Below are 27,046 nucleotides of genomic sequence, written 5' to 3'. Positions count from 1 at the left end.
TAACGCATAGCAATACTAAGTCTGTGCGACATTCACAGTGCACATGTTGCATTTGTGTGTAACATGTAGCGTTATTAGAAAGTGCTGCATGCTGTGCATTTAGCAATGAATCTGCTGTGTTATTTGTGTCGCACATGCTCAGTAATGTTTCTAGTTTTTTTTTTAAATGTTACGCATGCCCTGTTTTCGTTCCATCGTAAATATCACTGTGCGACGAAAACGGCGCACCAAGAGACGCATAAAGAAAGACTTCATAACACTTAACGCAGTGTTAAAGAACGCACAATAACGTCCAAGTTAAAGTCTATATGCATTGCGTTAGGGCCGCGTTGTGCGACCTTAACATTGCACTGAAATGCAACGTCCTACTGTGAAAGAGGCCTTATATTGCTTTCAGAACTGGAATAAAGACACCCAATAATTGTTATATGTCTTTTATAGACTGTAATACTTTACATGTGCCATTACATTACAGCACAGCAGGAATTTATAACATTTGTACTTTGCAAAATTTGTTATCCTCTACTAGGGATGAGCGGACCACTTATAGAGATGGTCAATGAGATGCTTATTTTAAAGGGAACCTGAAGTGGGGAACTGACACTTCCCTAAGTAGAGGGAAGGCTCTGGATAGCATTGGGCCTTCCTGTTTCTCCATCCGGCCCGATGTTTGACCTGCTGGGTCAAGTCCACAACTTAATCAATTGTAAAGTCCACGACTGGCTCAGTCACAGACTACTGAGCATGCACGGCCCAGGCCTTGCGCCTCCTCACTCGTGCTACCCATTTCATATAGACTTGTAACTGCGCTTGCACGGAACACTCCTGGCCACAGGAGCAGGATTGAGGTGGTGTGCTGCCCGGAACAGCACATGTGCAGTAGCTTATATATACAATAAGAAGGTGCGCTGGACATATATAAGTGGCCACCCACTCTAGGTAATATGATTTTATTAGTGAAAAATTACTTCACACACACATATAAAATTGTGATCACTATTCATACAATCACACATACATGAGCAAACTGGTTCCCCTTTAAAAATGTATTGGGGTAAAAAATGCTTAAAAAGGTTTTCCTTTTGTGAGTTTATGTGAGTTATAAGTTATGGAAAAAGGAGAAGGAGCAGGAATGTTTGGCACTGCAACGTACATTTATTCTTCAAAAAGTGAGGCACAGTCCAAATGCATAAATACAAATCAGTAGTGCAGCATACATGGACATACTGGTGCTCAGAGGTGTGATGGTGACGGTGGGTGCTGGGCACTGCCTGCCTGACTGCCGTTTTGCGCTATATAGCGCTTCTACGGAATTCTAAGTTATACACCACAGGTGTAATGATCTGCTCTGCTGTCTGCACAGGCAGGCAGCTTTTTGATCATTTTTTAAGTCTGTATGCTGCAGGTCCCTGGAAAGGAGACCTATCTTCATTCTGCAAGTTTCAGAGCTGCTGTTCTGCTGAGGGATTTGCATCCACATGTCATGCAAATTGCTTATCTGCTTCCTTTGAAGGTTTGCAGTATAAATACCATTTCCTCCCAGAATTCCCTGCTAGTCATAAAGGTTTGGTTCTGCTGGACTTACCTTGAGTTTCAGCCCCTCTGCTGATTGTTTGCGAATATTCTAGTGTAGTTAATTATTGGGGAGTGCATCTTGCATTCTCTATAGTGCAGTTAGGCTTTGTATTATTTGTACTGTTTATTCCTGTGCTGTTTTATCTGGTCCCTGTGATTGTACTGTCGCCTGCGGCGGCTGGCAGTAAATCGTTTTGTCTCGTTTCTAGGTCGCATTCGCCCTGGCGGTAGAGGAGGTGGATCTCCTTTGTCTGTCTTGGAGTATAACCTTAGCTGCGGTTGCTACTGGTTACTCCTTTAGTCTGTCTTGTCCAGCACGAATGCTTGCTGTTGTCTGGTGGGAGGCAACCGATTAGCAAGCGTTCGCGTTATTTGTCTGTCGTCACTGTTAGGTTCATGTGATAGTTAGGGTTGGTACGTTTTGTCACTGTTGCGCTCTTCGTGCGGTGACCGTACCGTTAACGCGCTTGTCTCTCTTGCGCATATCGTGCGGGGACCCTGTTTAGGTAGTTCGTTTGTTATTTTCTTTGACGTTCAGATTGTGGTTCTTTGCTGTGTCTTCCCTACTCAGTCACGCTCTGTCTTATTCAGTCTTGTGTCTCTATTAGCAATCGCCATTCTAGCGATTGCTTTCTCACTTTGGTTTTCGCTGTTGTATGTCAACCGTCGCCAGGTGGCGACTGGATTGGTGGACATACATACATTCTGTCTCTGTGCTCACTCTCTCTCTAGGGGCTATCTTGCCCTGTATTGCGTCACCTCGTACAATTTCCAACTGGCATCTGTGGTAGTGCAGAGGGTTTATTCCTCTGCACTCCACAGCTCCATCTGCTGGTGGGAATTCCTCTCTACAGGTGCATTGCACCAAAGCTGGGTTCTGTTATTTAAACGCTTGTGGAGGATTTCCGCAGTGTCAGCGCACATCTTGTGCGCTGACCATGGAGATAATTCCCCATTCGTTACAGTATGACCAGCCAAACCGAAATTCCCAGTGTAGAGGGAATTTCCGATTTGTACGATTTTGTCGAGTATGGTTCTTGTACCTTTAAGAGGTTTAAGAAACTAGACTCTGAAACCAAAGAGGACTTCCTTTCTGAATGTGTAAGATTTTTTATGAATCCTACCTTTCAAATTACTGATTCGTCCACGTGGGCTCTCCAGTTAGCTTGTATTCTATTGCAGGGAGATCTGTTTTCGTGGGCTTATGAGGTTTTGAAAAGCAATTCCTGGAATGATCATCCTTATCAGTTTCTTACATTGATTTTCTCCCACTGGTTTAAACTGCCTTGCTTACCACCTGTTCTTGATGAGTGTGTACCTGCTAATCAGTCAGCTGTTCTATCGCTTCCATGCAAAACTATTCAGTGTGACAATCGGTTTAATGTTTCAGTACCTAAAGCAACTGAATGTGAAATCTCTGAATGTGTGAACGTTGACCTTGTGCAATCTGAGATTCCCTTGTCTAAGGACATTAGATTTTCTTTTCCCAGCAATTGTTTGAGGAGATCCATTTTTGATCGGGCTATGGGAAAAGTTCCTAGATAATGCAATCTGCGTAAGGTCTTTGATTGTCCACTGCCTTATGAACCTATACATGTTCCTGTTACATGTATGCTGTTGCATTGACAGCTCTTTTGCATTTAAACAGTAGCCATTCAAAGCTGCTAAATAGGGAAAGTCTAAAAGACGCAAACACTTGAGTGAAACACTTCCTGTAGATGTTAACAATGGAATTGTTCAGCCTGTGTCTAGAAAAGCTTCCCAGCTGAAAAATCCGTTGCCCATAGCAACTACAGATAAAGAAATTATTTCTGTAAAGTCTGAAATGTGGAACACATTTGAATGTGATACATCCAGAGAGACTTCTCAGTCTCAGCTTTTATTACCCCAAGCAAAAGCATATGTGGATCCTATGATAGGCAGAATTATTCAGTATATTAAAGGAGTAAGAAAATCTGTGTATGTTCTTGATCTCAACCCGTATGAGTGTTACCTTGATACAGGGTTGTTTGCGCCTCCATTTGCTTCGTGGGAGATTGGAGTTTTGATTGAGGAATTCGAAACTGATTGGAGGGTGTTTTGCGATTTTTACATCGCAGAAAGCGAAGAGATTCTTAATGCTTGTATTAATTCTGTGTACACTTTGATTGAATCTGATGAGTGTGACGAGTGTTTTATGGATCCGGTGATTTGTGTGTGGCAGACTTTTTGGATGAATTGCACACACACCAACCAATTGACTCCAATAAAGAGACACCGTTATCGGATGATTGTTCCTGCCTTTCTGGGGTAAAGCAAGTGAGTTTAGACATTGTGCGATCTGAAATGAATGAGTGTGCTATTGTTGTTAACACCAGTGTGAATTCTGAAAGATTCTTTCCCATGGCAACTGCTTGTGTGGAGTTTGAATCTGTGCGATCTAATGCCTGTTTCTCAGGTGTTCCTGCAGATTATGATCAACATGAATGTGTCAGATTTGTCAAAGATATGTGAGATCCCTTGCCATTTAAAAACAGATCTTTTTCTCCCAGTAATTCTTTAAGATCTTCCATCTATGATCCTGCTATAGGGAAAATTCCTAAACTATGCAACCTCAAGAGTAATGTTAACATGACTAATAAAGTTCCTCATGTTGTTGTCGCAACTTCTTCTGCAAATAAATCTATGTCTCACTCTGTTCACACCTGTGAAAGCACGTTGCCAGATGAAAATTGTTCCAATATTTCTGTCCTGAACACTTTACAGTTTGGTCCACAGATTGCGGAGGCTTGCGCTTCAGAAGCTTCAGTTTCACAACCAAAAGCAATCTTGGATTCACAAAATTTGCGTTCTGACTCCTCGGATTCGACATTGCTACCCGGGTCTAAGGGTGAGACAGCGCTTTTGTTTTGCGACTCTGATTCTGAGGGATCTTTGCCTAGTCCAGAGAATATTTCTGTGAGTCTACCCTGTATCATGAATCAAACTATGATGTCCACTCACACTGATATTTGTGAGTCCCTTTCTTGCTCTGAAGAAAGTACTGACTCTCTACCCTGACTCTCTACTCTGGATGAGTCAATGTTGCCTTGCATAAAATCTCCTGCAGTGAACCTAGAGGCTCGTTTAGGTATTGCAACTACTCTCACCTGTTTTTCTGCCAGTTTGGAATTGCAGTCTAGTTTGACTGCTATGCAGGATTCTGCGTGTAGTAAAATTAGAGTCAGGGAGTCAGTGTTTGTTCCAGTAGATATTCCTGTGCATCCTGTTCATGAAGATGAAATTCTCAGCGTATTGTAGAACCATCCCTGGGACATTTGCCCTGTCCGCAAGATGTATTTGATGTTTTGCCCTGTAACATGGATAGTTCAGAATACTTGATGACTTTGTCAGAACACTTGGGAAATTATGCTCCTGAGGTCTTGTTTGATGTTCTGGAGGTCTCTGAGTTCCTCCCAAAGGGTGCAGAACTTTTAGGAGATGCCTCCTGCCCCCCAGGTCCTTCTGAGGTATTGCCCACTTCAGTAGGCATTGCTGTTATGCTGACTACTCTTGCAGCTCTTGTGGAGCTTCAGTCATGCGTAGTCAATGATGAGTTTTGGTTAGATACAATTACAGACACAGAGACTTCTAAGTCTGAGTCCAAGTCTTCTTTTGAAAGACTAGTACTTGTGACCACTACTCGTGATGATTCTCTGCCCGGTCTTGGTTTTGGTCTTGTCATGACTGACTCTGAGGTTTGCAGTTCCTCAACATGTCCTTAAGTTTCTATTGTACTAGTGTACCCCGATGCGCTCTGTGAGCCAGAATGCCCAAGTGTGTCTCGGTTACCAGCATACTCAGATGCTTCCTCTGTGGAGACATGTTCTGATATTGCCTGCCTGCCTGCATGCCCAGAAGTGGTCCCTGAAAGCCCTGATCTTGATGGTTGTCCTGGTAATCCTGAATCCGGAATTGTCATGGGTTCCATAGAGGTTCTTGATCGTTCTCCATGTGAACCTAAAGAGCATTCTGGCCTCTTGGGATCTCTGTGGAGCTTCAAAGCGTTTTGAGAGATTCTGGGAGAAATGTTTCTTGGTACCCTGGATGGGATCAACAGTGGCTTCTGTGTTGATAGGGACCCTTTGAATAGGTATTGTGGGAGGTTTGGTATTTTTGGACGGTCCCTGGAAGGTGGTGGGTTTTGCTCGGAGAGTTTTCGACCACAGCCCTAAATGCATTAAAGCAACTGCCATGTGATTGGTTGATTAAATAATTGCATTAATGAGAAATTGAACAGGTGTTCCTAATAATCCTTTGGGTGAGTGTACAGTATATTCCCGCATGGTAACCTATTTAAAAAAGCCAAACGGCTCCATTTCTTTGTTTATCCCTTTAGGTGCTAAAGTTTTTAAATCAATTATCCACTTACTCTCTTTTCTGCACATTTTCGCCAAATAATCCCCACCACTGGGGTCCCTGTGTACTACCTCCACACCAAAATAGACCACATCCCACATGCGACAACCATGAAAAATCTTAAAGTGTTTGGATAATGGATGTTCCTCCCAGCCCTTACTTATGTTGTTCAGATGTTCCCCAACTCTGCTTGATAGGGTTCTTTTAGTACGGCCCACATACTTCTTGCCACATGGGCATAGAAGGCAGTAAATTACCCCTTTAGCGTCACGGGTAATGAGATCTTTAATCTTATGCTTTTCCCGATCTCCCTCTACCCAGTGAAGTTCCTATATGACCCTCTTTCGGGGCCTTGGACATTCTACACACTGTGAGTATCATGCAGCAGAAACAGCTGAGGAGAATCCGAGGACTGGGTGAGATCACTATGCTTTATTGAACTGCTCTACGCTCTGCATTTCTCTATGCTTTGCTATTGGATGTTTGTTACTTTTCGGCTTACTGTGGACTGCTTGCATTGTTGCTATGTGCACGCTCTTGTTCTGAGATTTAGATGCATACTGCAAACTGCCTTGGATACATTTGACTACAGAGAGCTGAGTATTTATATTAAGTGACTTTATCTGTTTATGAAGCAATGGTGGTTGAGCCATCACCCATATGGAGTATCAGTGAATCTTTATGAGTACATCTATTCTGGCCAGTCTAGTTAGTGTATGCTTGGAGTGGTGTGTGAGACGTGGTTGGTTGTCTGTTGGGATGGCCGTCCCATATGTTTTTTAATGTATATGTTTTATAACAATTAATAAACAAATTTTGATAAATTTGAATACTATTGTTATGTTGAGTTATTGGGATTACCTATAGCCCTTATTACCTCTCCAACTATTGTGGATATAGTAGGCAGTAAATTATCCCTTTAGCGTCACAGGTAATAATCAGATCTTTAATCTTATGATTTTCCCGATCTCCCTCTACCCCAGTGATGTTCTTATACCCCTTAAGTCCATCTACAATTGGAGCATCACCCACATCTCACAAAACCTCCCTCACCCCCTTCCCCAGTCACATGATTAGATCCACCAGCTGCCAGTGCTACCCTTAGGCCTATGTTGTCGGCCTTTCTGTATATAAAGGAGGGTTTTGCTGGTAAAATTTAATTAAAGGAGTCATCAGGGGAAAAAGGATAACATAAGTGGTACTTACTGGGGGCTTCCTCCAGCCCCAAGCTCCCAGCATGTCCCTCGCCGCAGCTCTCCCCGCAGCCGTTCGCCGCAGCTCCGTCCCATCCCCAGCGATGATGTCAGAATGACCTCCAGGTCGGCCTGTACTGTGCATGTGTGAGCGGCACTGTCAATCACCGCTACGTGGGCCGGAGTCCGCTCTGGCCCGCGTGGCGGTGATTGACAGTGCCGCTCATACAGGCGCAGTACAGGCCGACCTGGAGATCGCTTTGACGTCATCGCCGGGGACGGGACGGGATGGATCTGCGGCGAACAACTGTGGGGAGAACTGCGGCGAGGGACATGCTGGGAGCTTGGGGCTAGTGGAAGCCCCCGGTAAGTACCACTTATGTTATCCTTTTTCCCCTGATGACTCCTTTAAGGAATTTGTCTTCCCTTAATATCGGCCAGTGCTTTGAAATAATATCCCAGACTATTTTGCTTTGTGAACCATACCTCAGATTTAATTTTAGGGAATGGTCCTGTGCATCCTTTCCATTTCTTTTCACTAGCAGTTATTCCTGTTTGATTCCCTCCACCTCCCCCTTGGCCTTTTAAATTCCTTTTTAGTCAAACAAACTGTTTATTTGGGATATTATTCAGCCATGATGGAAGGCCTGCTCCCGTGCCTCCCCATCACTCAGATCTAATATCAGATGCATTCTGTTATCTGGGCTACATGGCAGTGTTAGAAAAGAGGACAGAAAGGGAATAAGAAGAGATATCTCTAGAAAAGTGACTTCAGCAATATCCTGAGTAGTGTTGGGCGAACAGTGTTCGCCACTGTTCGGGTTCTGCAGAACATCACCCTGTTCGGGTGATGTTCGAGTTCGGCCAAACACCCGATGGTGTTCGGCCAAACCGTTCGGCCATATGGCCGAACTAAGAGCGCATGGCCGAACGTTACCCGAACGTTCGGCTAGCGCTGTGATTGGCCGAACGAGTCACGTGGTTCGGACCCGAACGCGCTCTGATTGTTCGAACGGGTCACGTGGTTCGGGTAAATAAATACCCGATCCACGTCATTTCTCCGCCATTTGTCTGTGGGTTTAGCTTTGGGTAGGCAGGCAGGGTAGTTCTCTCTCCAGCCAGGCTAGCCAGGGTCCCCCGGTCATTGTGTCGCTGCTGGGAATAGTAGTACACCGCTCAGCCACACTATATAGCATTGTGTTTACTGCCACTCTGTGTGTCTGCTGGGAACAGTAGTACACCGCTCACCCTGTATAGCATTGTGCTCTGTGTCGCTGCTGGGAATAGTAGTACACCGCTCAGCCACACTATATAGCATTGTGTTTACTGCCACTCTGTGTGTCTGCTGGGAACAGTAGTACACTGCTCACCCTGTATAGCATTGTGCTCTGTGTCGCTGCTGGGAATAGTAGTACACCGCTCAGCCACACTATATAGCATTGTGTTTACTGCCACTCTGTGTGTCTGCTGGGAACAGTAGTACACCGCTCACCCTGTATAGCATTGTGCTCTGTGTCGCTGCTGGGAATAGTAGTACACCGCTCAGCCACACTATATAGCATTGTGTTTACTGCCACTCTGTGTCGCTGCTGGGAACAGTAGTACACCACTCACCCTGTATAGCATTGTGCTCTGTGTCGCTGCTGGGAATAGTAGTACACCGCTCACCCACACTATATAGCATTGTGTTTACTGCCACTCTGTGTGTCTGCTGGGAACAGTAGTACACCGCTCACCCTGTATAGCATTGTGCTCTGTGTCGCTGCTGGGAATAGTAGTACACCGCTCACCCACACTATATAGCATTGTGTTTACTGCCACTCTGTGTCGCTGCTGGGAACAGTAGTATATCGCTCACCCACCACTGTATAGCATTGTGCTCTGTGTCGCTGCTGGGAATAGTAGTACACCGCTCACCCACCACTGTATAGCATTGTGCTCTGTGTCGCTGCTGGGAATAGTAGTACACCGCTCACCCGCCACTGTATAGCATTTCTGTACTGCCACTGTACTGCTGCCAGTCAGCGTGTACTTTTACGGATAAGTGAAATGAAGAAGAAATCCTGTGAAAGAGGGAGGGGCAAGGGAAGAGGTGTTCCCCCTGACGATTCACGTACAGGCCACAGTGGAGCACCGAAGAAAACCCACTCAATACCGCCCATGTTGTCCAGGAAATCAACCTTCACAAATCCAAAAGAACAGGACCAGATAATTAATTGGATGACCTCTCAAGCGTCCAGCAGTGGGTTAAGCAGCACCAGCACATCATGCACGAGGTCCGAGTCCTCAGCCAGTTACAAGGAGCCAGTGGGCACAAAGCAGACACAACCGGCAGTGACACGACACCACGCACACAACTGCCAAATAACCAGTCCGAAGAATTTCCTCAGGACACAATCAATGGGGTATTCGCAGGAGCTATTCCCAGCCCAACAAACTTCCACCTTTCAAAGGTCAATGGAACTGGCAGAAATTTTGTGCCCGGATTCACAACCATTGACTGTGGGAAATGCACCGCGCACAGAAATGCAAGGCGAGTCCGAGGAGGACTCGGAAACCCAAATCCCAGAGCAAGTTGGGCAGGAGGGGTTTCAATTGCAGGAGGTCGGCCGAGAAGATCTTGAAGACGACGTTGGAGTGTGCTGCGCAGAGGTTGTTGTGGGGAGCTCTACTCCACAGCGGCGGCCCACAATCACATATGACGAGTTTGAGGAGATGGAAGAGGAGGGTATGGACAATGTTGACAGAGACCCAGATTTTGTATGTGAAGGAGAACATCGCTGTCGTAGCAGCAGCACAGATGAGTCTGTTGAAGAACCCACTGCTGCACGAGTTCGACTTGTGCCACAAGGTAGGCGGCGTGAAATTTCAGGCACCACAAGCGTGGAAGTTCAAGTGAGACAAAAAAGAGGCGCAAACAGAAATCGCCAGCAAGGCAGGTGCTCCAAAGTCTGGCCTTTCTTTGAAGACTGCAGTGAGGAAGGTACCATGGTGATTTGCAAGGTGTGCAAGACCCGCCTGAGCAGGGGGAAACATATTAACAACCTCTCCACCACCAGCATGACCCGCCACATGGTATCCAAACATCCCACTCTGTGGCCGCCAGGACAGGGTACCAGCAGCAACACTGCCTCCCTTGGGGTCACCAGACTCACCACCAGACCCTCCTCAGCAGCAGCAGTAGCCCAGCCATTGCGTGGTTCACAACAACATTCACAAACATCAGACGACGCTGACACTGTCACTTTCCGGAATAGTGCTCTTGAGGTCTCCCAGTCATCAAATACAACAACCAACAGCCGTTCAGTGTGCAGCCCTACGGTTCAGTTGTCTGTCTCGGAGATGCTTGAGCGCAAGAGGAAATTGCCAGCAAATGACCCCCGGGCCATGGCAGTAACAGCCAGCATAGCCAAGCTTCTGGCCTGCGAAATGCTGCCATATCGAGTGGTGGAGACAAACAGCTTCAAGGGCGTGATGTCAGTGGCCATCCCACGTTACGTGGTTCCCAGCCGCTACCACTTTGCGCGCTCTGCAGTGCCTGAGTTGCATGAGCACGTGGTCAGCAAAATAACCCGAAGCTTTAAGAATGCCGTTGCCTGCAAGGTTCACCTCACCACTGACACCTGGACGAGTGCGTTCGGCCAGGGTCGATACATCTCCCTTACCGCGCACTGGGTGAACCTTGTGGAGCCTGGCAGCGATTCCTCACCTGCTACGGCGCGGGTGTTGCCCACGCCGCAAACAGCTGCACCGCCGTCCCTCCCACTGGATAACAACAGCAGCACCTACCTCTCTGACTCCTTCTCCTCCAACGCATCTCAAAGCTGTACCTCATCCGGAACGCTAACCCAGCAGCAGTAGGATCGTGGAAGCAGTGCAGCACAGCTGTTGGCATGCGTCAGCAAGCGTTGCTGAAGCTGATCTGCCTTGGGGATAAGCAGCACACAGGGGAGGAAATTTGGAGGGGAATAAAGGAACAGACGGATTTGTGGCTGGCACCGCTGGACCTGAAACCGGGCATGGTTGTGTGTGATAATGGGAGTAATCTCATTCGCGCTTTAAGGTTGGCTAAGCTGACACACATCCCTTGCCTGGCGCACGTGATGAACCTAGTAGTTCAGCGGTTCCTGAGGACATACCCAGGCGTGGCCGATCTTCTGTTGAAGGTGCGACGAGTGGCCAAACATTGTAGAAATTCCAGTACTGCTTCAGGGGCACTCGCCAAGATGCAGGAGCGCTTCAATCTCCCCCACCATCGCATGCTGTGTGATGTCCCTACGCGCTGGAATTCTACGCTGCACATGCTAGCCCGCTTTTGCGAGCAGAAGAGTGCAGTGGTCCAGTACATGACGGCGCAGTACCGAGGCGCATCCGGACAGCTGCCAAGCTTCTGTGGATCCGATTGGGCCAACATGTTGGACCTCTGCCAAGTCCTCCAAAATTTTGAGCGATCCACGTTGCTTGTGAGCAGTGACAACTCTTCAGTCAGCATTACCATACCACTGCTGTGTTTACTGAAGAAGTCAATGTTGAAAATCAAGGAAACAGCTGTCATGATGCAACTGGGGGAATCTGAAGGAGAAAACGATCAGCGTGATGGTACCAACATCAGGCCATCTGCCTCAGGAAACGCTGGCCCCAGCAGCTATGACGAAGAAGAGGAGGAGGAACAGCTGGAGTTGGAGCAGGAATTTCATGCCACCACTGACGAGGGCCAGACGGGGCACGTTGGACTTCCACAATTCAGCGCGAATGGTCAGCAGAAGCAGACCAGGAAGAAGGTGACGACTATGATGCATCACAACAACTATCACAACGCTCACAAGAGGATGATGAGGATTCTGGCAGGACTCTGGCACACATGGCTCAATTCATGCTAGACTGCATTGAACGCAACCCACGCATTGTGCGCATTCTGGACAACACCAATTACTGGGTTTATACCCTTCTGGATCCACGGTACAAACACAATGTTCCAAAACTGCTTGAAGAAAGAGTCAGACAGGTCAAAATGGAAAAATACCAGCAGGCCCTTGTGGAGACTTTAGAGAGGAGATTGACATCCTCCCCCTCCTCTAGCCAGTTGTACGCCGACAGACTGACTTCCGCAAACCCAGGACGACCAGGAGGGCAGCAAACAACACAAGCCGCAGCTAGTGCCCAAAAGGGAATGGTATCGGCAGTGTCCTTGGAGTGGGAAAATTTTCTGACGCCCATGCAGCAGCCCACAGAACAGCAAGCGTGCAGATCCACCTCCAACACCGATCGCCTGGAGAAGATGGTCAAGGACTACATGTCAGATGGCGTAGCTGTGTTGAACAATCCATCTGCACCCTTCAACTATTGGGTATCGAAGCTAGACACCTGGCACGAACTGGCAATGTACGCAATAGAGGTGCTGGCTTGCCCGGCAGCCAGCGTTATGTCGGAACGCTGTTTCAGTGCTGCCGGAGGCATCGTCACAGATCGGCGTATCCGCCTCTCCACAGAAAATGCAGACCGTCTGACTCAAATTAAAATGAATCAATCCTGGATTGGAAACGACTATGCAACACTCCTGGACCCCAACCAAGTAACATGAACAATGACCATCTGTGATGGGTTAGCGTTGCCGGTCCCTGTTTATGGAACCTCTTATCTTTATTACATTTATGACTGCATGGTGGCAAAAAGCATGCTATCCACACGCTTTTTGTCCTCATGCAAGGCCTGGGTTGTTGTGTCTCAAAGCGTGGCCTTCTCCTCCTGCGCCTCCTCCTGTTCCATCACGTGTGCTGCTGCTGGGTTAGCGTTGCCGGTCCCTGTTTATGGAACCTCTTATCTTTATTACATTTATGACTGCATGGCGGCAAAATGCATGCTATCCGCACGCTTCTTGTCCTCATGCAAGGCCTGGGTTGTTGTGTCTGAAAGCGTGGCCTTCTCCTCCTGCGCCTCCTCCTGTTCCATCACGTGTGCTGCTGCTGGGTTAGCGTTTCCGGTCCCTGTTTATGGAACCTCTTATCTTTATTACATTTATGACTGCATGGCGGCAAAATGCATGCTATCCGCATGCTTTTTGTCCTCATGCAAGGCCTGGGTTGTTGTGTCTGAAAGCGTGGCCTTCTCCTCCTGCGCCTCCTCCTGTTCCATCACGTGTGCTGCTGCTGGGTTAGCGTTTCCTGTCCCTGTTTATGGAACCTCTTATCTTTATTACATTTATGACTGCATGGCGGCAAAAAGCATGCTATCCGCACGCTTCTTGTCCTCATGCAAGGCCTGGGTTGTTGTGTCTGAAAGCGTGGCCTTCTCCTCCTGCGCCTCCTCCTGTTCCATCATGTGTGCTGCTGCTGGGTTAGCGTTGCCGGTCCCTGTTTATGGAACCTCTTATCTTTATTACATTTATGACTGCATGGCGGCAAAATGCATGCTATCCGCACTCTTCTTGTCCTCATGCAAGGCCTGGCTTGTTGTGTCTGAAAGCGTGGCCTTAATGGGAGTAATCTCATTCGCGCTTTAAGGTTGGCTAAGCTGACACACATCCCTTGCCTGGCGCACGTGATGAACCTAGTAGTTCAGCGGTTCCTGAGGACATACCCAGGCGTGGCCGATCTTCTGTTGAAGGTGCGACGAGTGGCCAAACATTGTAGAAATTCCAGTACTGCTTCAGGGGCACTCGCCAAGATGCAGGAGCGCTTCAATCTCCCCCACCATCGCATGCTGTGTGATGTCCCTACGCGCTGGAATTCTACGCTGCACATGCTAGCCCGCTTTTGCGAGCAGAAGAGTGCAGTGGTCCAGTACATGACGGCGCAGTACCGAGGCGCATCCGGACAGCTGCCAAGCTTCTGTGGATCCGATTGGGCGAACATGTTGGACCTCTGCCAAGTCCTCCAAAATTTTGAGCGATCCACGTTGCTTGTGAGCAGTGACAACTCTTCAGTCAGCATTACCATACCACTGCTGTGTTTACTGAAGAAGTCAATGTTGAAAATCAAGGAAACAGCTGTCATGATGCAACTGGGGGAATCTGAAGGAGAAAACGATCAGCGTGATGGTACCAACATCAGGCCATCTGCCTCAGGAAACGCTGGCCCCAGCAGCTATGACGAAGAAGAGGAGGAGGAACAGCTGGAGTTGGAGCAGGAATTTCATGCCACCACTGACGAGGGCCAGACGGGGCACGTTGGACTTCCACAATTCAGCGCGAATGGTCAGCAGAAGCAGACCAGGAAGAAGGTGACGACTATGATGCATCACAACAACTATCACAACGCTCACAAGAGGATGATGAGGATTCTGGCAGGACTCTGGCACACATGGCTCAATTCATGCTAGACTGCATTGAACGCAACCCACGCATTGTGCGCATTCTGGACAACACCAATTACTGGGTTTATACCCTTCTGGATCCACGGTACAAACACAATGTTCCAAAACTGCTTGAAGAAAGAGTCAGACAGGTCAAAATGGAAAAATACCAGCAGGCCCTTGTGGAGACTTTAGAGAGGAGATTGACATCCTCCCCCTCCTCTAGCCAGTTGTACGCCGACAGACTGACTTCCGCAAACCCAGGACGACCAGGAGGGCAGCAAACAACACAAGCCGCAGCTAGTGCCCAAAAGGGAATGGTATCGGCAGTGTCCTTGGAGTGGGAAAATTTTCTGACGCCCATGCAGCAGCCCACAGAACAGCAAGCGTGCAGATCCACCTCCAACACCGATCGCCTGGAGAAGATGGTCAAGGACTACATGTCAGATGGCGTAGCTGTGTTGAACAATCCATCTGCACCCTTCAACTATTGGGTATCGAAGCTAGACACCTGGCACGAACTGGCAATGTACGCAATAGAGGTGCTGGCTTGCCCGGCAGCCAGCGTTATGTCGGAACGCTGTTTCAGTGCTGCCGGAGGCATCGTCACAGATCGGCGTATCCGCCTCTCCACAGAAAATGCAGACCGTCTGACTCAAATTAAAATGAATCAATCCTGGATTGGAAACGACTATGCAACACTCCTGGACCCCAACCAAGTAACATGAACAATGACCATCTGTGATGGGTTAGCGTTGCCGGTCCCTGTTTATGGAACCTCTTATCTTTATTACATTTATGACTGCATGGTGGCAAAAAGCATGCTATCCACACGCTTTTTGTCCTCATGCAAGGCCTGGGTTGTTGTGTCTCAAAGCGTGGCCTTCTCCTCCTGCGCCTCCTCCTGTTCCATCACGTGTGCTGCTGCTGGGTTAGCGTTGCCGGTCCCTGTTTATGGAACCTCTTATCTTTATTACATTTATGACTGCATGGCGGCAAAATGCATGCTATCCGCACGCTTCTTGTCCTCATGCAAGGCCTGGGTTGTTGTGTCTGAAAGCGTGGCCTTCTCCTCCTGCGCCTCCTCCTGTTCCATCACGTGTGCTGCTGCTGGGTTAGCGTTTCCGGTCCCTGTTTATGGAACCTCTTATCTTTATTACATTTATGACTGCATGGCGGCAAAATGCATGCTATCCGCATGCTTTTTGTCCTCATGCAAGGCCTGGGTTGTTGTGTCTGAAAGCGTGGCCTTCTCCTCCTGCGCCTCCTCCTGTTCCATCACGTGTGCTGCTGCTGGGTTAGCGTTTCCTGTCCCTGTTTATGGAACCTCTTATCTTTATTACATTTATGACTGCATGGCGGCAAAAAGCATGCTATCCGCACGCTTCTTGTCCTCATGCAAGGCCTGGGTTGTTGTGTCTGAAAGCGTGGCCTTCTCCTCCTGCGCCTCCTCCTGTTCCATCATGTGTGCTGCTGCTGGGTTAGCGTTGCCGGTCCCTGTTTATGGAACCTCTTATCTTTATTACATTTATGACTGCATGGCGGCAAAATGCATGCTATCCGCACTCTTCTTGTCCTCATGCAAGGCCTGGCTTGTTGTGTCTGAAAGCGTGGCCTTCTCCTCCTGCGCCTCCTCCTGTTCCATCACGTGTGCTGCTGCTGGGTTAGCGTTGCCGGTCCCTGTTTATGGAACCTCTTATCTTTATTACATTTATGACTGCATGGCGGCAAAATGCATGCTATCCGCACTCTTCTTGTCCTCATGCAAGGCCTGGGTTGTTGTGTCTGAAAGCGTGGCCTTCTCCTCCTGCGCCTCCTCCTCTTCCATCACGTGTGCTGCTGCTGGGTTAGCGTTTCCGGTCCCTGTTTATGGAACCTCTTATCTTTATTACATTTATGACTGCATGGCGGCAAAAAGCATGCTATCCGCACGCTTTTTGTCCTCATGCAAGGCCTGGGTTGTTGTGTCTGAAAGCGTGGCCTTCTCCTCCTGCGCCTCCTCCTGTTCCATCACGTGTGCTGCTGCTGGGTTAGCGTTGCCGGTCCCTGTTTATGGAACCTCTTATCTTTATCACATTTATGACTGCATGGCGGCAAAATGCATGCTATCCACACGCTTCTTGTCCTCATGCAAGGCCTGGGTTGTTGTGTCTGAAAGCGTGGCCTTCTCCTCCTGCGCCTCCTCCTGTTCCATCACGTGTGCTACTGCTGGGTTAGCGTTGCCGGTCCCTGTTTATGGAACCTCTTATCTTTATCACATTTATGACTGCATGGCGGCAAAATGCATGCTATCCGCACGCTTCTTGTCCTCATGCAAGGCCTGGGTTGTTGTGTCTGAAAGCGTGGCCTTCTCCTCCTGCGCCTCCTCCTGTTCCATCACGTGTGCTGCTGCTGGGTTAGCGTTGCCGGTCCCTGTTTATGGAACCTCTTATCTTTATTACATTTATGACTGCATGGCGGCAAAATGCATGCTACCTGTGCAAAGAAAACAGACATTTCCCGCATGTTAAAGACAGTTTTCCCTTTGAAACTTTAAAATTGATTTTCTCAAAAACTATAACCTCTTTTTGCTAATTTTTTTTCCTCTTGTACCCACTCCCAAGGTGCACATACCCTGTAAATTAGGGGTATGTAGCATGTAAGGAGGCTTTACAAAGCACGAAAGTTCGGGTCCCCATTGACTTCCATTATGTTCGGAGTTCGGCGCGAACACCCGAACATCGCGGCCATGTTCGGCGAACGTTCGCGAACCCGAACATCCAGGTGTTCGCCCAACACTAATCCTGAGCCAAAAAAACACAGGCAACCATTACACATGTATGCGAGAAAGGATGCTGTTTTTAGATGGGAAGGGGGCTCTAACGGGAGGAGGAATGGGGCGCAATTTCAGTGTTTGCCATAGGCTCTATATTATCCTGGGAAAACCCCGAAAGCATCATTAGGATCTAGAGCTTCCCCCTCCCGAGGTAAGTATCCCCCAGGGTGGAGGGGTTTTCTTACAGATTTCCTTTAAGTTACACATTAGGCATTTACAACTTTTGATACAACATACACATTGATTGTGATCAATGCCAGTTCATTGTCTATATGTTGGTTTTTACATATTGTGAAGCCCTCTGCCTGATCACATACTGTACATTGGGACAGAATACCTGGATTGTTGGCGGTCTTCCACATTCTAGGTGTGTCACGGCCTTTAGCTAACAGGCACCAAACTGATTCTCTGGTCACACTTTTGTACTGATTGCTGACATAGTATTGGTTGAATTAAAATTTGTAATTTCTTATTGAAAGTGTATTGAGTGATGCAGCCATGAAACCGCACATTACTTTCTCCTCTTCTTGTGGGTATTATACTCACACATCTACTATTTTGTGGCAGGTGGCATTTACACTGTTTAGTTCCTGATTCCCATTTTTGAGGGGTTGAAGAAGTTTTTGCTAGTCGATAACTTTTGTATCCTATGAAGATGACTGTTTCATTGATGTGAACATAAGTTCATTGCGTGTTATTTCACCTTAAGTAAAGTGCCCTCTAGCAGTATTCATTTATTTGACCTTTCAAATATGCCGGGCTACCTGAGCCAAAATAAGTATGAAAATCAGGTGATGAACTGGGGGAAAATCTAAAACATGGAGCCCATGGCGGGCTACATTACAGTTTAGGAATTATCCTGCTCATTGTCCTCAATCATATATCTACTGTATGTTTAAAGAAAAAAAATATTAATAAGATCCATCCAGAAACCAAGATGCTGGCAAGAGTGTGAGTGTTCCCCAGTTAGAGAGCAGTTCCTATTGCTAAGCACAGAGCCATCCCACTCACCTCCTCCCTGTGCTGGTCAGAGATAAGCTGTTTGTGGCCATCATCACTGCAGCTAAACAGCATTTTATTACTATGAGATTCTGCTTGGCTGTTGTGTTGGCCACAAAGAGTTAATTTTTAACCTGCACAAGGAGGAAAAGGGCTCCTCCCTGACTATCACATATGGGCAGCATGGTGGCTTAGTGGATAACTCTCTCACATTGCAGTGCTAGGTGCCCAGTTTGACTCCCAGTCAGAACAACATCTGCAAGGAGTTTGTATGTTCTCCCCTTGTCTGCTTGGGTTTCCTCCCACATCCCAAAAAACATACAGATACGTTCATTGGCTTCCCCCTGAAATTGGCCCTAGACGACAATAGACATATGACTGTGGAAGATGTTGACGCTACATAAATACTAAATAATAATGAAATAATAATAGTAGATATGGATGGTGGTAGGACAGGAGGAGTTTGGACAACTTTCTGTCCAGTATAATTGCACAGTTGTCTGAAAAGGAAATTAAGCTGCATGGCACTGTCAACCAGGTACTTCCAATATAATACTATCCAAAATAATACAAACATGTGTACAAAAGTTTAAATGTGCAATGCACCAAACATTGCAGACTGTCAATTACCTTACTTTATCATATGCTTCACAAATGAGACTGAACTTGGGTTTCAAAAAAAAAAAGGAAAGGGAGCAATTAGAGTTTTTCCAATTATCTATAAGGGATGGAAGCCACTAGGAATCGTGCAAGCGTTGTCTGCAGCAATCTCCAGGGTGATTGCAATCGGGTTTCACTGTGAATTGAACTGCTTCCAATTGGCATTTCTTTTTTTTTTTTTTTTAATAAACTTTATTATATTTACCAGGTATCAGGGGCGTAACTAGGCCCCACCAGGCCCTCCTGAAGAATTTCACTGCGGGCCCCCCTCCTCCCTGGGGCCCGCTCGGGACCATTTTGTGGGGGCTGGAGGGGTGGCAGCATGAGGGGAAAGCCTTGGCCACAGTCGGTGGGGAGAGGGGAAGTTCCCCCCCTCTCCCTCACCTTGGGGCTCTCCCCTTTGCGCTCCCCTGCAGCTAGTTACAGTGTGGGCAGCGGGTGGCGGCAGGCAGATACATACCTTCTTCCGTGCATTCCACCGCATACTCCTCGCTCTAGTATATTGGTAGGTGAACAGAGGCGCCAGAAGGATAAAAGTACATAAAATTTTTAAAAAAATTGCTGGGAGGAAGTGGTGGACTTCACAGAGGTGCTCTGCTTGCTATAACTGAATTGCTGTTGTTTATCCCCTGCTTATTGCCTGAAGAAGTGGGCTGTGCCCGCGAAACGCGTTGCATCTTTGGGGTATTTTCAATAAATGTGTATATCTATACATTTACAGTCCTTGGTGTCTGCTTTAACGGAGGCAAGTCCACCACTTCCTCCCAGCAATTTTTTAAAAATGTTATGTACTTTTATCCTTCTGGCGCCTCTGTTCACCTACCAATATATTTGAGTCCACCCCAGGTGGAGGGGTGATCTACCCCCTTTCTTCCTATCTACAGAGACCGACTTCTTAATCCTGAGTGAGGACAGGTCTAATCTCCTCACCTGCCTAATGAGTGGTTACCTAGGTGGTAACCCGTGTTTGTGAGTATTACCATCTCACTGTTTCATTTATCCAATCAATTTTGACATACTACACCATATTGGGCTCTCGATTTCTCTTCAACTTTAGTTTCCTCGCTCTAGTGGCTGACGTCACTTCCGGAAGTGACGTCACTTCCGGAAGTGACGTCAGCCGCTAGAGCGAGGAGTATGCGGTGGAACGCATGGAAGGTATGTATCTTGCCGCCGCTGCCCACACTGTAACTAGCTGGAGGGGAGTGCAGAGGGGAGAGCCCCGAGGTTAGGGAGAGGGGGGGGGGACTTCCCCTCTCCCCGTCGACTGTGGCCAAGGCTTTCCCCTCATGCTGTCACCCCTCCAGCCCCCACAAAACAGCCCCCGCGGGGCTGCAGGGCCTATTGTTACGCCAGTGCCAGGTATCCCGATATCTTACTTCCATCGGTAGCCCCGCCCCATCATGGAAGATGTCATAGGTGCTTCTCTAGGCCCAATCAGAGAAACACCTGTGCCCTCTTCTGCTAAGGGGCGGCGCTATGGGCAGAAGCCTGACATCGGAACACTCAGTGAGTATAATTAACTTTATTTAAAAACTCAAAACGCACGGCCTCCAAATCTTCTATACAAAGCATTGAGCACAAATGCGCTCAAGATGCTGCATGTCCTGTGATTGCGATTAACCCTAATCGTCATTACACTAGTGGGTTGCCCTCCATGGAATCGCGATTATTCGTGATCCAAAAATGCTCTAGCGGGTTCCAGCCCTAAAGGTTGTAAAGGTACCATTGATCATTTAACCTTTCAAGGAGTGAAGCATATTTAATTTGCCAACTGTGAAGGTAAGAAGACAAAGTTAACCATATTAAGGGAAAAAAACAGTTTTTGGAATATAAGACGCACATTTTCTCCTCCAAAACTTGGGGAGAAAAGTGGGGTGCGTCTTATATTCCAAAGATACGGAATATAGCTATGCAGAGTGCGCAGGGAAGCTGCCGGTATACTATATCTGCTCCTGTTACCGTGAACCTCTCCCCCTGGCTCCAGGTCCTGCATCCTCTCTGATCTTATCCCCCTGGCATCACGCTCCTCTTCTGTTGCAGCAATAGGCAGGGACACCAGCTGCCTACCGCTGTGCAGAACCGCAAGGTCCTCTATACCGCTGGCTCCATACACGCTGATCCTGTACACTAGTGGCTCATGTGCACTGGGGGTCAAGTGTGAAATCATGCGTGACTCCCGGCACATGTGTGCTGTTAGTGTACATGATCAGGATGTGTAGAGGATCCAGGACCTGAAGCCAGGGGCAGAGGATCGCAGTGGCAGGAGCAGCCATAGTATTAAAGTGAACTGCAGTGTAGTTAAGGGCAGTGAAGTGTAGTTTAGTTTAGTGTACTGTAGTGTAAGTTTAGTTTAGTTAAATGTAGTGTAGTGTATTGCTGTGTAGCTTAGTTGGTAGGGCAGCAGGGAAAAGTGTAGTGTAACTGGTAGGGGCAACAGGGATAAGTGTAGTGTAGCTGGGCAGTCAGAGCTGTGACAAGGTCCTCAATTGTGGGGGGTAAAAGGTCCATAAGACTCTATATATGAACTATAGACGCACCTAGGTTTAGTTTTGTTTTTTCCCTGATTTTTGCCCTCCAAACTTAGGTGTGTCTTATATATCGAAGCGTTCTAAATTCTGAAAAATATGATACTTTCCAACCACTGTGACTGGAGTTACTCTTCTTCTTTCTTTACAGTTAACTAAGGCACATATCAATCGAACAGTAGGTATAACAGAGGCACCAAACAAGTGTAAAAGCGATTAAAATCCGCTTAAAAAGGGGGAGGTTGGTGGGCTCACCTCACTCTGGTAGACAAGAACGAAACAATGGGACGTTACTATAGGTAACAGTAAGAGTTTTATTAAAAAGCTCCAAGTATGCAACGCGTTTCACGGGTCACAATCCTGCTTCATCAGGCAATAGATTTGGCGAACACAATGCTGGGTCTAAGGACTGGCCAGACGGCTCTGAGACATATAAATGATTAACAGTAAAAAAAAAAAAAGTATAAATAAAATCAAATATACACAAAAAGGATAATATAGGAAGAATAAAAAAAAGACAAAAACAGTCATATGTTGATTTTATTCACATCTGTTTATTTTGCTGTATTTAATAACATTCAGTTCTGCATACAGTTCATACATTGGTGAAACATGTATTGACTTTTAATAACAAAGTTACAGTTAAAACCACTGGAGTAAACATAGTAACATTTTATAACCCAGTTGCGATCATTCTGTCTATCAGATAAAAAATGACAGTTCATTTTAATTTGTTGCTACAGGCAACGCCTCCTTCACCACACTTTGGCGTAAATAAATTCTGCAGTTAACACACTTCAATTGTCGCATATTTTATATTTCCTATTCTAAATTTCTAAAGATTGTGGTTACTGTATACACCATTAATAGCAAATACGGGTAAGCTTTACAATGATCAAAAACCTATACTAACGGCAAATACATGCTGTATACTTTATCCTTCATCTTGTTGGAATGTGTATATGTAAAAGGTGAAATAATTCTGACCCTAATAAATAATTTCTATATAAAAACACATTTGCACATAAATAGATAACAATCTTTATGTCTGTAAAATGTAATTAAAAAGTATAATTTACATTAAGACTTTCTACACATTCTTTAAAACAAACACACACACACACACACAAACAGAGTCATATACTAATGCCCCTCTAATCGGCCCTGTGAACGAAAGAGTACAAGATGGTGTGGAAAATATGTATATGTGGTATATGGTTTAACATTAAAGCACTAAGTGAATATGACTGGTATGTATTGTACTTTAGAAATTGATACCATTGAAATCAAACGTTTCACATGGTTGGCAGAGGGCACCAGGCTTGACCAGCGCTCTCTTGGGCAGAAAATGTTTTGATATGAGACTGGTATAAGGCTGTATATCTGCCAATGGCATCACTAGGGAGGTGCGGTAGGTGCAGACCACACCAGGTGTCACTTGCTGAGGGGTGACACCAAGCTCCAGTCTAAGGGAGAGTAGAGAAAGGCATATAAATAGAGACCATTTTTACTACAAAAATACAAAAGATTTTTTGTTTTTTTTGTTTTCTTTTAGCGTCATGAGATTGGAGGTTCATGGGGTAAAACAGGTATGACACCAACCCAAGTGAAGCCTCTGATATCTGCTCACAGTACTTACATAAGATGACACTTGAGCATTTTGCTATGTGATCAAGACATGCCTACTTGGCTGGAATATTATACCTATGAAGTTGTATTTCCTGTTGAGCCTCTGACAAAGTGGCGGTGTGGCCACGAAACATGCATCAACCATTGGTTGATGTTAAAAAATATATTTGTACTGATATAGCTAAGTTTTTAAGAAGAAATAAGGAATGATAAGGAAAAGCACCTTTGTCCTTATTTAAGTCAATTGTAGCTGCTGTAGCTGGAAGCATTATGCTCATGTAAAGACTTGTTGTAACCGCGTATGCAGAAAAAGCTCTTTAAGAAATCAATTCTTCCCCCTCTATATCCTCTTTATTCCTTTTAAGGCTTATCATTTGCTGTGATAATGCATAGCAGTGGGCATCAGAGATAACAGTTTCCCTAGCAAGCAGCAAAATCCAAACGCAAAACTCAAATGCAAAATCCATAATATTATTAAAACCCTGCCAAAAGGAAAAAAAAAACATCCCTGTAAGTATTTCTTTATGCTGGAGAACTTCTACATGGCTGGTTTGTACACACTGTCATAACAGGCTTTACTATAAAAGTGCCTAAACAATCTAATAACGTCATCAAACTTAACAGACAACAGATACTACTTACAAGTCAATTTGTACAAAACCAAGGAACTCGCCTATTATACCTCTTGTAACCCTTTTTCTAATTGCAATGAAACACCAGCCAATTAGCCAAATCTCTTTAATATCTTTTTGAGTCACGTAGCTAATGAGTCACGTAGCTCCAGTAAAACTGCCATGTGCAGACAGCCCAGGGCAATATTACCAGTACTAATGCCAACAGAATACTGTGCGTAACACAATGAGCGTGACCCATGGTACATGGGTAATGCAAGTGTTGCTATAGTAATGTAAGTAAAGTAATGTAATGTACTGCAGTTTTACCGGTGCTCCATGATTCAGGGCCTTAAAGAACTTTAGTGAAAATAACATAATAAATAAAATTGCTTATTTTTTATAACATTAATTAATAGATTATTTACTTAGTGTTTGAACATTGTAAAATCTCTCCCCGATTTACATTCTGAAATTTATAACTGGTGGTGACATCTTTAGTTTGATCGGTGATCTGTACGGAATGTTCGTTACTGAGAGTTCTATGTACAGAGGGAGATCCTGCTTGCTTGGCAGTTGGAAAAAGCCGTTATTTCCCACCATGCCATGAGGTTCACAGACAGCAATTTTTTTACAACTCTCTTATGAGTAATTTCTGGGCTGCCTTTACTTGTCAGTACCTGTTAGCTTTCAATCAGGTGGTGTTCAATCAAGGAATGGCTATAGTAGTTATCTCATTGCAGTATTATCTAGTTCTGCTTGACGTCTAGATGAATAATCATGTGACTTAACCACAACTTATCCATAATAAAGTCCCCCAAGCTACATTTAGATAGATATATGCATACAGCACCAAAATAAATCCTTAGCACCTAGTTTAACTGCCTGTCCATGTAGCACCAAGATAAATATTGAGCACCTAGTTTAAAGGACTTACAAGCCCAAATTAAAAAAAAAAAAAAGTTCTGTACCTGAATGATTTTTGAAGGCACGGAGGATGCCATCCACGCCCTCCGTGTAGTTCCGCCGGGTCCCCACTGCTTAATTCCCCCCCGGGCCGGATCCCGACCCCACAGCCCAGGTCGGGCTCTCCTGCCTCCTCAAAAATGGCCGTCGGAGGTTGCCACAGCTGCGCAGTCCGCACAGACGTGAGTGCGGCTGCGCAGCTTTAGGGCCTCCCCCCAATCTACGCTACAGGAGACAGCCTGAAGTGTGGATCAGGAGGGAGGCCCTAGAGCTGCGCAGCCGCACTCGCGTCTATGCAGAGCCATTTTTGAGGAGAGCCCAACCCGGGCTGTGGGGTCCGGAGCCGGTCCGGGGGGAAATTAAGCAGCGGGGACCCGGCGGAACTGCATGGAGGGTGCAGATGGCGTCCTCCGTGCCTTCAAAAATCATTCAGGTACAGAACTTTTTTGTAATTTGGGCTCGCATCATCTTTAAAGGGAAGGTTCAGGATGGCTCTTAAAAAAATAAAAATGCCCATCCACTTACCTGGGGCTTCCTCCAGCCGTGGGCAGCCAGGACGTGCCCTCGGCGCCGCTCCGCAGGCTCCCGGTCCCCTCCGGTGGCCGACCCGACCTGTCCAGGCCGGCTGCCAGGTCAGGCTCTTCTGCGTTTCAAAATGCGCAGTACAGCCCGGAGGACGTCCGATGACGTCAGCGCGCCCCGTGAGGGCGCATTTTGAAACGCAGAAGAGCCTGACCTGGCAGCCGGCCTGGCCAGGTCGGGTCGGCCACCAGAGGGGCCCGGGAGCCTGCGGAGCGGCGCCGAGGGCACGTCCTGGCTGCCCACGGCTGAAGGAAGCCCCAGGTAAGTGGATGGGCATTTTTATTTTTTTAAGAGCCACCCTGAACCTTCCCTTTAAGCAATTTGAGGGATGAAATTTGTTGTACTCTTAATCCATACTATTACTTTGCTGTAATAATAAATTACTACCTGCCTGCTATAGTTGTGATGTAGTTATATAGTTGTGAGATGTATTCCCCTCCTTGCATTTTACTGTTCTGAGGATTTGCTCTGAGCTACAGTGCTTACAAACAAAACTTTCTTTTTCTTAGGTAAGCAAGTTAGTGCCTCCATTATGTTTGTATTGTTATCCTTGATTTCCTGTACCCTATAAAACGAGGGTTCATATTAATACCGCAGTAGCCCTTTGAAGTCAATAAGCTGGCAATTGAAGCAAACGTGACACAAAAAAAAACCCTTTGAATTTTATGTGTAACATGGATAATGTAAAGAACATTAGTAGCAGAGAAAAGTGTCTTGTATTTTTATTTTCAGTTATATAGCTTTTTTAACATTGCATCATACTGCAGTTTAGAAACCACACTCTGTATTTTAAGCTATAAAACAAAGCAGAAATAATTACCCTTTGAACTTTCCTGCAGTTAAACCTCATTTCAAGCTGTCTGTCACTGTTTCTTGGCTAAGTGCTTCAGAAAACAGGACTGAATTAAAGTGGTTTGAATAGCTCAGAAAAGATATTTTGCACAGATAACAACTACATTTTTTAACTCTTACTGTACTGGAAAACAACCTGAGACTTTTTTCTTTGCTACAAATGTTCTATTTGTTATCTGTACTGCACATCCAATTCATTATCTCATAAGTTTATTTTCGCTTCAGTTTTGCTTTAAAGAAAACCTGAACTGAACATTAAAATTCAAAATAACCATACACAAGTCATACTTACCTTCCATGTAGTCTACTCCTCAGTGTCTTTCTCCTCACCTGCGTCCTGTTTGTTCACTGTGATCAAGGGAATTTTCCGTCCTCCATTTTGAAAATGGCCATTACCCATAACAGCTTCCTGGTCAGCACACAGTTAAACTGTAACATCGCCCACTTGAGCCATAGGGAAACATGGACATTACCTGGTATAGCAGTTTTCCTCTCAGCTATAACTGACAGCAACTGATATTTTACTGACAGCAACTGATATATTTCAGATCTGACAAAATATTGTCAGAACTGGAAGGGATTATTGTCAGAAGAAAATGGTGAGCTTCTGAGAGGAACTGATGGCAAGATAACTATGTAATGTTCATTTGAAGTTACCTCATGTGTTTATTTTAAATATTTTTACTCAGTACAGGTTCTCTTTAAGGTTGCTACAAATTCATTTTTGTAACTGGCTCTCTTATTTTTTATTTCTGGGTAGCAGAAATCACAATGTAAAAAAAAAATTACAATCCTTACATATTAAAAAAAAATACGTGGACATAATTTAATGCTTAAATCTTCTATCCATAATAGCATATTAAATAACTTAGCAGCTGGTGTACGGTAGTTGTTTCTTTATCTCATCTCACAAGTAAATACATATATCTGAATGACAGCCTCCTGATAGTTAGATTTATCAACAATTAG

The sequence above is a fragment of the Hyperolius riggenbachi genome, chromosome 5, assembly GCF_040937935.1.
Source record: "Hyperolius riggenbachi isolate aHypRig1 chromosome 5, aHypRig1.pri, whole genome shotgun sequence".
NCBI classification, from domain to species: Eukaryota; Metazoa; Chordata; class Amphibia; order Anura; family Hyperoliidae; genus Hyperolius; species Hyperolius riggenbachi.
Note: the sequence above shows the minus strand (reverse complement) of the source record.